This window comes from Manis pentadactyla, chromosome 5, assembly GCF_030020395.1.
Source record: "Manis pentadactyla isolate mManPen7 chromosome 5, mManPen7.hap1, whole genome shotgun sequence".
Taxonomy (NCBI): domain Eukaryota; kingdom Metazoa; phylum Chordata; class Mammalia; order Pholidota; family Manidae; genus Manis; species Manis pentadactyla.
Genome location: NC_080023.1, coordinates 133,707,894 through 133,720,344, shown reverse-complemented (window position 1 = coordinate 133,720,344; position 12,451 = coordinate 133,707,894).

Here is a 12,451-nt window from a genome sequence, read left to right as displayed (position 1 = left end):
ACAAATACTAACAGAACTAAAGGAGGAAATAGAATGCAATGCAGTCATTTTAGGAGACTTCAACACACCATTCACTCCAAAGGAGAGATCGACCAGACAGAAAAGAAGTAAGGACACAGAGGCAGTGAACAACACACTAGAACAGATGGACCTAATAGACATCTATAGAACTCTACACCCAAAAGCAACAGGATACACGTTCTTCTCAAGTGCACATGAAATATTCTCCAGAATAGATCACGTATTAGGCCACAAAAAGAGCCCCAGTAAATTCAAAAAGATTGAAATTCTACCAACCAACTTTTCAGACCACAAAGGTATAAAACTAGAAATAAATTGTACAAAGAAAGCAAAAAGGCTCACAAGCACATGGAGGCTTAACAACACGCTTCTAAATAGTCAATGGATCAACGACCAAATTAAAATGGAGATCCAGCAATATATGGAAATAAATGACAACAACAACACAAAGCCCCAACTTCTGTGGGACGCAGTGAAAGCAGTCTTGAGAGGAAAGTATATAGCAATCCAGACATACTTAAAGAAGGAAGAACAATCCCAAATGAATAGTCTAATACCACAATTATCAAAATTGGAAAAAGAAGAACAAATGAGGCCTAAAGTCAGCAGAAGGAGGGATATAATAAAGATCAGAGAAGAAATAAACAAAATTGAGAAGAATAAAACAATAGAAAAAATGAATGAAACCAAGAGCCGGTTCTTTGAGAAAATAAAATAGATAAGCCTCTAGCCAGACTTCTTAAGAGAAAAAGAGAATCAACATACATCAACACAATCAGAAACGAGAAAGGAAACATCACGATGGACCCAACAGAAATACAAAGAATTATTAGAGACTACTATGAAAACCTATATGCTAAGAAGCTGGAAAACCTAGAAGAAATGGACAACTTCTTAGAAAAATACAACCTTCCAAGACTGACCAAGGAAGAAACAAAATCTAAACAAACCAATTACCAGCAACGAAATTGAAGCGGTAATCAAAAAACTACCCAAGAAAAAAAACCCCGGGCCAGATGGATTGACCTTGGAATTTTATCAGACATACATAGAAGATATAATACCCATTCTCCTTAAAGTTTTCCAAAAAATAGAAGAGGAGGGAATACTCCCAAACACATTCTATGAAGCCAACATGACCCTAATACCAAAACCAGGCAAAGACCCCACCAAAAAAGAAAACTACAGGTCAATATCCCTGATGAACGTAGATGCAAAAATACTCAATAAAATATTAGCAAACCGATTTCAAAAATATATCAAAAGGTTCATACACCATGATTCATCCCAGGGATGCAAGGATGGTACAACATTCGAAAATCCATCAACATCATCCACCACATAAACAAAAAGAAAGACAAAAACCACATGATCATCTCCACAGATGCTGAAAAAGCATTTGACAAAATTCAACATCCATTCATGATAAAAACTCTCAAGAAAATGGGCATAGAGGGCAAGTACTTCAACACAATAAAGGCCATATATGATAAACCCACAGCCAACATCACACTGAACAGCGAGAAGCTGAAAGCTTTTCCTCTGAGATCGGGAACAAGACAGGGATGCCCACTCTCCCCACTGTTATTTAACATAGTACTGGAGGTCCTAGCCATGGCAATTAGACAAAACAAAGAAATACAAGGAATCCATATGGGTAAAGAAGAAGTTAAACTGACACTATTTGCAGATGGCATGATATTGTACATAAAAAACCCTAAAGACTCCACTCCAAAACTACTAGAGTTGATATCAGAATACAGCAAAGTTGCAGGATACAAAATTAACACACAGAAATCTGTGGCTTTCCTATACACTAAAATGAACCAATAGAAAGAGAAATCAGGAAAACAATTCCATTAACAATTGCATCAAAAAGAATAAAATACCTAGGAATAAACCTAACCAAGGAAGTGAAAGACCTATACCCTGAAAATTATAAGACACCCTTAAGAGAAATTAAAGAGCACACTAACAAATGGAAACTCATCCCATGCTCTTGGCTAGGAAGAAGTAATATAGTCAAAATGGCTATCCTGCCCAAAGCAATATACAGATTTGATGCAATCCCTATCAAATTACCAACAACATTCTTCAATTAACTGGAACAAATAGTTCAAAATTCATATGGAAACACCAAAGACCCCAAATAGCCAAAGCAATCCTGAGAAGGAAGAATACAGTGTGGGGGGGGATCTTGCTCCCCAACTTCAAGTTCTACTACAAAGCCATAGTAATCAAGACAGTTTGGTACTGGCACAAGAACAGACCCACAGACCATTGGAACAGATTAGAGACTACAGACATTAACCCAAACATATATGGTCAATTAATATTTGATAAAGGAGCCATGGACATACAATGGGGAAATGATAGTCTCTTCAACAGATGGTGCTGGCAAAACTGGACAGCTACATATAAGAGAATGAAACTGGATCACTGTCTAACCCCATACACAAAAGTAAATTCGAAATGGATCAAAGACCTGAATGTAAGTCATGAAACCATAAAACTCTTAGAAAAAAAACATAGGCAAAAATCTCTTGGACATAAACATTAGCGACTTCTTCATGAACATATCTCCCCGGGCTAGGAAAACTAAAGCAAAAATGAACAAGTGGGACAATATCAAGCTGAAAAGCTTCTGTACAGCAAAGGACACAATCAATAGAACAAAAAGGTACCCTACAGTATGGGAGAATATATTCGTAAATGACAGATCCAATAAAGGCTTGACATCCAACATATATAAAGAGCTCACACACCTCAACAAACACAAAGCAATTAATACAATTAAAAAATGGGCAGAGGAGCTGAACAGACACTTCTCCAAAGAAGAAATTCAGATGGCCAACAGACACATGAAAAGATGCTCCACATTGCTAGTTATCAGAGAAATGCAAATTAAAACCACAATGAGATAGCACCTCACACCAGTAAGGATGGCTACCATCCAAAAGACAGAGAACAACAGATGTTGGTGAGGTTGTGGAGAAAGGGGAACCCTCCTACACTGCTGGTGGGAATGTAAATTAGTTCAACCATTGTGGAAAACAGTGTGGAGGTTCATCAAAATGCTCAAAATAGACTTACCATTTGACCCAGGAATTCCATTTCTAGGAATTTACCCTAAGAATGCAGCACTCCAGTTTGAAAAAGACAGATGGACCCCTATGTTTATTTAGAATAGCCAAGAAATGGAAGCAACCTAAGTGTCCATCTGTAGATGAATGGATAAAGAAGATGTGGTACATATACACAATGGAATATTATTCAGCCATAAGAATAAAACAAATCCTACAATTTGCAATAACATGGATGGAGCTAGAGGGTATTATGCCCAGTGAAATAAGCCAAGTGGAGAAAGACAAATACCAAATGAATTCACTCATCTGTGGAGTATAACAAAGGAAAAACTGAAGGAACCAAACAGCAGCAGAATCACAGAATGCAAGAATAGACTAACAGTTACCAAAGGGAAAGAGACTGGGGAGAATGGGGGGATAGGGAAGGATAAGGGCAGGGAAGAAGCAAGGGGGTATCATGATTAGCATGTATAGTGTGGGGGGTGGGGAAAAGGGAGGGCTGTGCAACACAGAGAAGACAAGTAGTGATTCTACAACATCTTACTGTGCTGATGGACAGTGACTGTAATGGGGTTTGTTGGGGGTACTTTGGGTAGGGAAGAGCCTAGTAAACATAGTGTTATTCATGTAATTGTAGATTAATGATACCAAAAATAAATAAATAAATAAATAAATAAATAGCAGCCATAGACAATAAAAAAAAAAAAAGGAAGAAAAATCAAATCCTACCATTTGCAACAACATGGATGGAGCTAGAGGGCATTATGCTCAGTGAAATAAGCCAGGTGGAGAAAGACAAGTATCACATGATTTCACTCATACGTGGAGTATAAGAACAAAGCAAGAACTGAAGGAACAAAAGAGCAGCAGACTCACAGAACCCAAGAATGTACTAACAGTTACCAAAGGGAGAGGGACTGGGGAGGATGGGTGGGAACGGAGGGATAAGGGGGAAAAGGGGGCATTACAATTAGCATGTATAATGTAGGTGGGGGGACATGGGGAAGGCAATATAACACAGAGAAGACAAGTAGTGATTCTATAGCATCTTACTACGCTGATGGACAGTGACTGTAATCAGGTATGTGGTGGGGACTTGATAATTGGGGGAATCTAGTAACCATAATGTTGTTCATGTAATTGTACATTAATGATAGCAAAGTTAAATAAAATAAATAAATAAATATAAAAATAAAAAGTTACTTTGAAAGAAAAAAAAAGAGTCAGCCCTGAGAAGTATCAAGGTAGCTTCTATAATGGGGAGCGAAAATATTTATTCACCGATTAGTAGGTTATCTAGCAGAGTATGGAGTGTTTCAATTAGCACATGCGCAGCTGGATTATATACTTGCCTGTATGTGGCAATGTCATCTCATGTATTATTAGCATATAAAGTCTCCTCCCAGGGGTGGGAAATTTAGTAATAAAATGAGTAAAAAGCAACTATCAGACACTAAATTTACATTATGTGCATGTCATGGGTTGTTTTTGTCTTGGTCCATTGATTATGTGACCAAGAGATCTCTAAACCTAGGACACAGTAGCTATAAAACTTGTTAAAACAATTGGTTGACATGAAAAACAAGACATATTGGAACCTTACAGAGCCAGTGGTCCGAGTCACAAGGCATTTTGTGAGGACATAGGTATGTGTGGTTGAACTGGTCTCTCTGTACTTTTTTCTACCTATCTCAGGTTTACCTTATAGATACATGCAAACCTTACTGAACTGAGGTGGACCAAAGAGTGATCATGTGGTTTTAAGTGGGAATGGACAGAAAAGTTCTTCCTTGTCTCTCCCAAGGACTTACTGTGTACCTCAGGCATGTTTTAGCACCTGATGATGAGAAACACTCTTAGGCAGTTTATTTTGGAACAGATACAAGTAGGTGATCCATGATATACTGCCCCACCATCACATTCTTTAGGAAGAGCAAGACCTTCTCTTTCATCTTGAACCTTACACTCTGAATTTTCTTCAAAAAGTCAGTTTTATTGGATTTTAAATATAAGCTTATTCACTTCAGAAGAAATGAATTTCTGACACACGTATTAATTATGCTGAGTGAAAGATGCCACTCAAAACAGAGTACACAACTTATTATTCCATTTTTTAAAATTCCATATAAAGGTCACAAGGAAATGTTATGTAATGATATATATTCATTATCCTGATTGTGGAGACGGATGTTAAAATTTAAACTGTATACTTAAACATGTGCGGTTTATTGCAGGCCAGTTATACATCAATAAGGTATTTAAATTTTTTAAATAAGTTAAAACAAACAGAGGCAAGCCTAGTGGTTGTTTGCTTAGTGGTTTTTAGTTCAAGAAACAATGACACTCCCTTAACAGGAACTGTGGGGTGAAAAAGGATCCACCCTTCCTTAAGACTGGTTTTAAGATTTGTGTTTCTACTTCCTCAATGTGGTTAACTCTTCCTTTGAGGAGAAAAATAAGGTAATGGCCTCAATTCTCATCTTTCTCATATTGCTTTTGTAAATAATGACTGCAGAGATTACATAATTACACATAAACCAACCTTGTTTTCTTTTCTACTTTTTATCTCTCCAGCAAGTATTTTCTGGACTTATTGTCATCAGAGAAGAAATAGCTTAGTTCCAAAACTAAAATACTAACATTTTTGTGAATTAAAAAAAAAATCTTAAAATGCACATTTGTGTCTGGTGCATCATTTGCTAATATAGAAAGAGCTGTTCTCAAGGACTTGCCAAGGCAGTTTTAACCTTTCGATGGTTCAGCCACCCTCTTCGAAGGTCTTCCTTCTGAATAATTTTCCTCTGACTGAACTTTTCTTTGCAGGTCAGAATCTCTCCTTCAGCCAGATTGTATCTGACTCCTCATTGATCAAGCATTCCCTCTTCTGTGTTTACTTTTCTGTTTCTTTCACATAGTACTATATTTTTAGCCATCCTGAGGAGAAAGGGAAATAAAAGGAAAGGTTCTCTGGAGTCTTGAAGGAGGCATGGGGGTTGATCGGGAAAGGGCACAGAGACCAGACACAGCACACATGGGCTGAGGAAGACACTTGGCTCAGGGCTGTAGGAGTGAGGTATGCAGATCACAAAGGGCCCTGAGGACCACAATAAGGGGTTCTCTCCTGTGAGTGATGAGGAAACTAGGTAGAGTTTTAAGCAGCAGAATGTCAGGATCAGATTCTGAAAAATCCACCTGGCAACCAATGTGAGATTTGGGCTTGGCAAAATCCAGACAGAGATCGTTTAGGGGGTCTGTTGTAGTAATCCAATGAGAGAGGATGAGGGCTTGAACTAAGTAGGTAGATGGAATTATGAACTATTTACAATAACAAATCTACAGGACCAAGTGAGTCATTATCAGTTCCAGGGTTCGGGGGTTACAGATTAGAGGAAGAAAAAGAGTCTTGTCCTTCCACCCTTCCAGAGTCTTGGCTGGGCACTGTCACAAAAGGCAGATGAACAAGAGCAAAGCAAACACATTAATTTTTTAAATATAAACTTTACACGACATGGGAGATTTCATAAGGAAATGAATACCCAAAGAAGCAATTAAACTGATTGTTTTTATGCTAGGTTTGATGAAGAGTGGAAAGTCATGGGAAAATGTGATAGGACAGAAACCTTTGAGCTAAGGGTACTAAACTGGGAGGAACTTGGCAAGGCCTGAGCATTCTGATTCCTCTCAGCATGCTTCTGTTTTCAGAGGGAACAATACTTCTTTCCTCCTGGTAAAGGGAGAGCACACTTCACACAAAGGCCTTATGACCTGCTTCAGGGGAGAAAGGGAGGCCAGAGAGTCCTCCTTGCACCTACCATTTCTCAAAGTCATCCATCTTAAAATATCTAATATGCCAACATGTTGTACTTTGGGGTCATGTGTCCTGATCCTCTCAGAGATACAGAGGGGCCAAGGATAATTCCCTAGATACTAGGTTAACTGGAAGGAGAATGGTACCTCTATGTGAAACAAAGTATAAGAGATAGGTTAGGATAGTAGTAAGGGGAAAGGTGAATTCAGTTTAGGGCTATTAAAAGATACACTGAGGCATACTAAAAATGTTAGAGTTTGAGCAAAAATCAATTTGAATCAAGCAGTGCCAAACCAGAAATGATTAGAAGCACTCTACCGTCAGCAGCCAGGTTTGGAAGCAATGAAAGAAAATTATTTGATTGTCTAGTTGGCTGTTTGGGATTGGTTGTCCTCAGTGTTTTGATTTCATAACCTTGAGGCATTTACAGGCTTAGATCTTGATTTGCTTATGTAAGCCGTCCTGGCAATAGAGCCACCTCAGTCTAATGGTCTTCTGCTTAGTTAACTTAACAAAACATACTGACTTTGAGGTGCCAAGAATACCCAGAGATATCCAACAGGTTGTTGAATATACAAACCTCATGTTAGTTAGAGAATGCCGAACTAGAAATGTAGAAGTTAGATTATACATGATAAACGCTACATCAGGAACATAGTGAAGGATTTTGAAATAGCCAGAAGAGATTATTTGGCCAAAAGATGAACTTTCCATGAAATGCTAGGAATTTTTTTAAAGAACTCTCTGAGATCATCTGATTGTAAGGGGTATGTGTCTTTATCTTTGATTAAACTATTTTATAACTCAGTAGAAATAGATATTTACAGAAAACTGATAGTAATGCAAAAGTTTCCTGCCCACAACAATGCAGATGAGAATCTTGTACAGTAGGGACAATGAATCTATAAATGAGATTCTTCACTGAATAGTTTTGAACATCCTTACTTGTTTCTTCATTAATGAATGAGTTAGGTGGAATCATTGACACGTGTTCATTTTATATTTGCATAAGGTCCAAAATTTTACCTTTGTGAAACTTTAACTATTTTGGAGGTTTCACCAACTTCCCAATGAATAGACCTGACAAGACCAGACAAACCATACTGCTGAAGAACACCTCCTGGGCTGCTTAAGTCCAGGCATATTTTCCCTTGGCTCCCAGAGTGAACAGTGAGTATTACCAACTGTCAATAGTACAACAACCTTGCTGACTCTCCATTTCTCTAGGTTTGCTTTCTTCTCTTCTGATTTTGTGTTTTTTGTTTTTGTTTATTTTATACCTACAGCTGGGAAGTTTTACCCCATTGGTGGCAGCAGCGATTAGGAATTTAGTTTTATATACTGACTGTTGTCTTTTTAAATGAATTAATAGTTTACAGACATATAGTCTCTCTTGGGTAAGAGAGGAATCTGGTTGGTTAGTACTTTTTGATTGCCTGTTTGGGTGTTTATGAGTTCAAATCAGTTAAGACTTCCAAGCCCACAGCTCTTTGATGCCTAGGCTAGTGATTGTTTGCGTTTCTGTGTTCACTTTGATCTGTGGCTGCAGTTGGAGAACCAAAGCTCTACCTGCCTGTGCATCTGTGTGTCTTCATTGCTATAGTCAAGAAAGGCTTTCACCTCTGTGAGTGTGAAATGCTTTACTAACTGCAGAATTTTAATAAATTAGATTTTTACATTTCTCAAAGGAGTTCTGTTCTGATTGGCTTATCAAGACAAATGCATGCTTATATAAGTCAAATATTTCTAAAATTCCCAGAAAATAAGGAAATTACACATCTAATATTTTAGATGTGCTAGCTTTAAAAAATCCTTCTTATAGAAATTCTAATACAGAAAGAATCCAGGTTCAAATGATTAAAGCAAATCTTTGGCTAATGATATTCTTTTAATGTTTATTTAAAAAACACAGCAACACAGCTATATTCCTATATACTAACAATGAACTAGCAGAAAGAGAAATCAGGAAAACAACTCCATTTACAACTGCATCAAAAAGAATACAATACCTAGGAATAAACCTAATCAAGGAGGTGGAAGACCTATACTCTGAACACTGTAAGACACTCATGACCGAAATTAAAGAAGAAACCAATAAATGGAAATCTATCCCATGCTTATGGATAGGAAGAATTAATATTGTCAAAGTGGCCATCCTGCCTAAAACAATTTATTCAATGCAATCCCTATCAAAATACCAACAGCATTCTTCAATGATCTAAAACAAATAGTTCTAAAATTCATAAGGAACCACAAAAGACCCCGAATAGTCAAAGCAATCCTGAGAAAGAAAAACAAACTTCCGGGGGAAAGGGGATTACACTCACTGACTTCAAGCTCTACTACAAAGCTACAGTAATCAAAACAATTTGGTACTGGCACAAGAACAGACCCACAGATCAGTGGAACACAGAGTCCAGATTTAAACCCATGCATATATGGTCATTTAATATATGATAAAAGAGCCACAAATATACAATGGGGAAAAGACAGCCTCTTCAACAGCTGATATTGGCAAAACTGGACAGCTACATATAAGAGAATGAAACTGGATTATTGTGTAACTCCGCATAGAAAAGTAAATTTGAAATGGAACAAAGACCTGAATATAAGTCATGAAACCATAAAACTCTTAGAAGAAAATACAGGCAAAAATCTCTTGAGTATAAACACGAGCAACTTCTTTCCTCAAAACATCTCCTCGACAAGGGAAACAAAAGCAAAAATGAACAAGTGGTACTACATCAAACCAAGAAGCTTCTGTACAGCAAAGGATACCATCAGCAGAACAAAAAGGCATCCTACAATATGGGAGAATATATTTGTAAATGACTCATTGGATAAGGGGTTAACATTCAAAATATACAGAGAACTCATATGCCTCAACACCCAAAAAACAAATAACCCAATCAAAAAATGGGCAGAGGACCTGAACAGACATTTCTCCAAAGAAATACTAATGGCCAACAGGCACATGAAAAGATGCTCCACATCACTAATCACCAGGAAAATGCAAATTAAAACCACAGTGAGATATCACCTCATACCGGTTAGAATTGCTACTATCCAAAAGACAAGAAACAGCAAATGCTGGTGACGATGTGGAGCAATAGGACCCCTCCTACACTTTTGATGGGACTGCATTATTGCAACTGCTGTGGAAAGCAGTATGGAGGCACCTCAAAAAACTAAAAATAGAAATACCATTTGACCCAGTGATTCCACTCCTAGGAATTTACCTGAAGAAAACAAAATCCCTGATTCAAAAAGATATATGCACCCCTATGTTTATCGCAGCACTGTTTGCAATAGCCAAGATATGGAAGCAACCTAAGTGTCCATCAATAGATGAATGGATAAAGAAGAAGTGGTATGTATACACAATGGAATATTATTCAGCCATAAGAAGAAAATAAATCCTACCACTGGCAACAACATGGATGGAGCTAGAGGGTATTATGCTCAGTGAAATAAGCCAGGTGGAGAAAGACAAGCACCAAATGATTTCACTCATCTGTGGAGTATAAGAACAAAGAAAAAACTGAAGGAACAAAACAGCAGCAGACTTACAGAACCCAAGAATGGACTAACAGTTGCCAAAGGGAAAGGGACTGGAGAAGGTGGGTGGCAAAGGAGGGATAAGAAGAAAAAAGGGCATTACCATTAGCACACATAACGTTGGCGGGGGGGAGCACAGGGAAGGCAGTATAGCACAGAGAAGACAAGTAGTGTTTCTATAGCATCTTACTATGCTGATGGACAGTGACTGTAATGGGGTAGGTGGTGGGGACTTGATAATGGGGGGAATCTAGTAACCACAATGTTGCTCATGTGATTGTGTGTTAATGATACCATAAAAAACACAATGAGATATCATCTCATACCAGTTAGATTGACTGCTAACCAAAAGAAAAGAAACAACAAATGCTTGCGAGGATGTGAAGAAATAGGAACCCTCCTACACTTTTGGTGGGATTGTAAAACCTAAATTGTTGCAACTGCTGTGGAAAGCAGTATGGAGGTGCCTCAAAAAACTAGAAACAGAAATACCATTTGACCCAGTAATTCCACTCCTAGGAATTTACCTGAAGAAAACAAAATCCCTGATTCAAAAAGATATATCTACCTCTATGTTTATCGCCACACTGTTTGCAATAGCCAAGATATGGAAGCAGCCTAAGTGTCCATCAGTAGATGAATGGATAAAGAAGAAGTGGTACATACACACAATGGAATATTATTCAGACATAAAACAAAAAGAAATCCTGCCATTTGTAACAACATAGACTGATCTAGAGGGTATTATGCTTAGTGAAATAAGCCAGACAGAGAAAGACAAATACCATATGATTTCACTTATTTGTGGAATATAAAAACAAAGCAAAACAGAAGGAACAAAACAGCATTTGACTCATAGACACTGAGAAGTGACTAGTGGTTACCAAGTGGGAGGGGGGCTGTTGAACCACTGTGATGTACATTTTATAATAAAAAAAGGACACAGCTACAAGTTGGTCACAGGGATATTAGTACAGCATGGAGAATATAGTCAATGATTCCATAACTTCCTATGTTGACAGATAGTAACTGCACTAGTGGGGGTGAGGATTTAATAATATGGGTAACTATTGAACGACTGTGTTGTATACTTGAAACCAATATTAGATTGTGTATCAACCATACTTCAATTAAAAAAACACAGTTGTCTTTTCTCATATAAAATACAAATGTATATTTTATTTTAATTGAATTTTTTTCCATACTGAGGTAATAAATTTGAACTTCCTAAATTTATACAGGTTTAATGATCAAATAACCTATCATCATTCTTACATAACGTTTTAGGAACAGGAAAAATGTAAATTTTGTTCAACAAAACTGAATCATTTATTTGATAAACTTTTTATATTAACATATTTACATTTCATAGTACACTGATTTAAAACTAATTTCTATTACCTGTAAATAACTTTAAACTGTACGAATTGAGCTAATTAATGGTAATTCTTGGATGCCTAGAAATGTTCTAAGGATAATTTTATGTAGTTGTTTCTTATTTTTATATGCTACAGAGAGGTTATGTCTCTGGGTCAGATTAATAAACGTGCTCATTTCTGCCACTTAAAAAAAGGTGATAAAACGGTTGGTAGCTGTAGTAAGTTGTGGTCTATGTAGTTAAGTGCTGTGTTACTCTCCTAAAATGCTTGGATATGACAGTTCTCGATTATTCACCTTTTCGTTGAAGGATGACAGAAATACAAGAGAGGAGCTGTGCCCTAGTGTCAGCCTCCGCAGGGAGCGCAAGGCCATTGGAGCGAACGAAAGTACGAAATGAAGTCAAACGAAGATGCTCAACTACACCTGCTCAATGCGAAATAAATCTTGCGCATGCGTCCCCACGCTCCCTCCGCCCCGCCCGCTCCCACGGCCTGACACCTCCTTCCGGCTACCGTCAGTTTCTTCCGCGTGGGCCGCTCCTTCTTTCTGAACTACACGTCATCGTTCTCGCTTCCCGGTAACTAAGGCGATGAGAGGG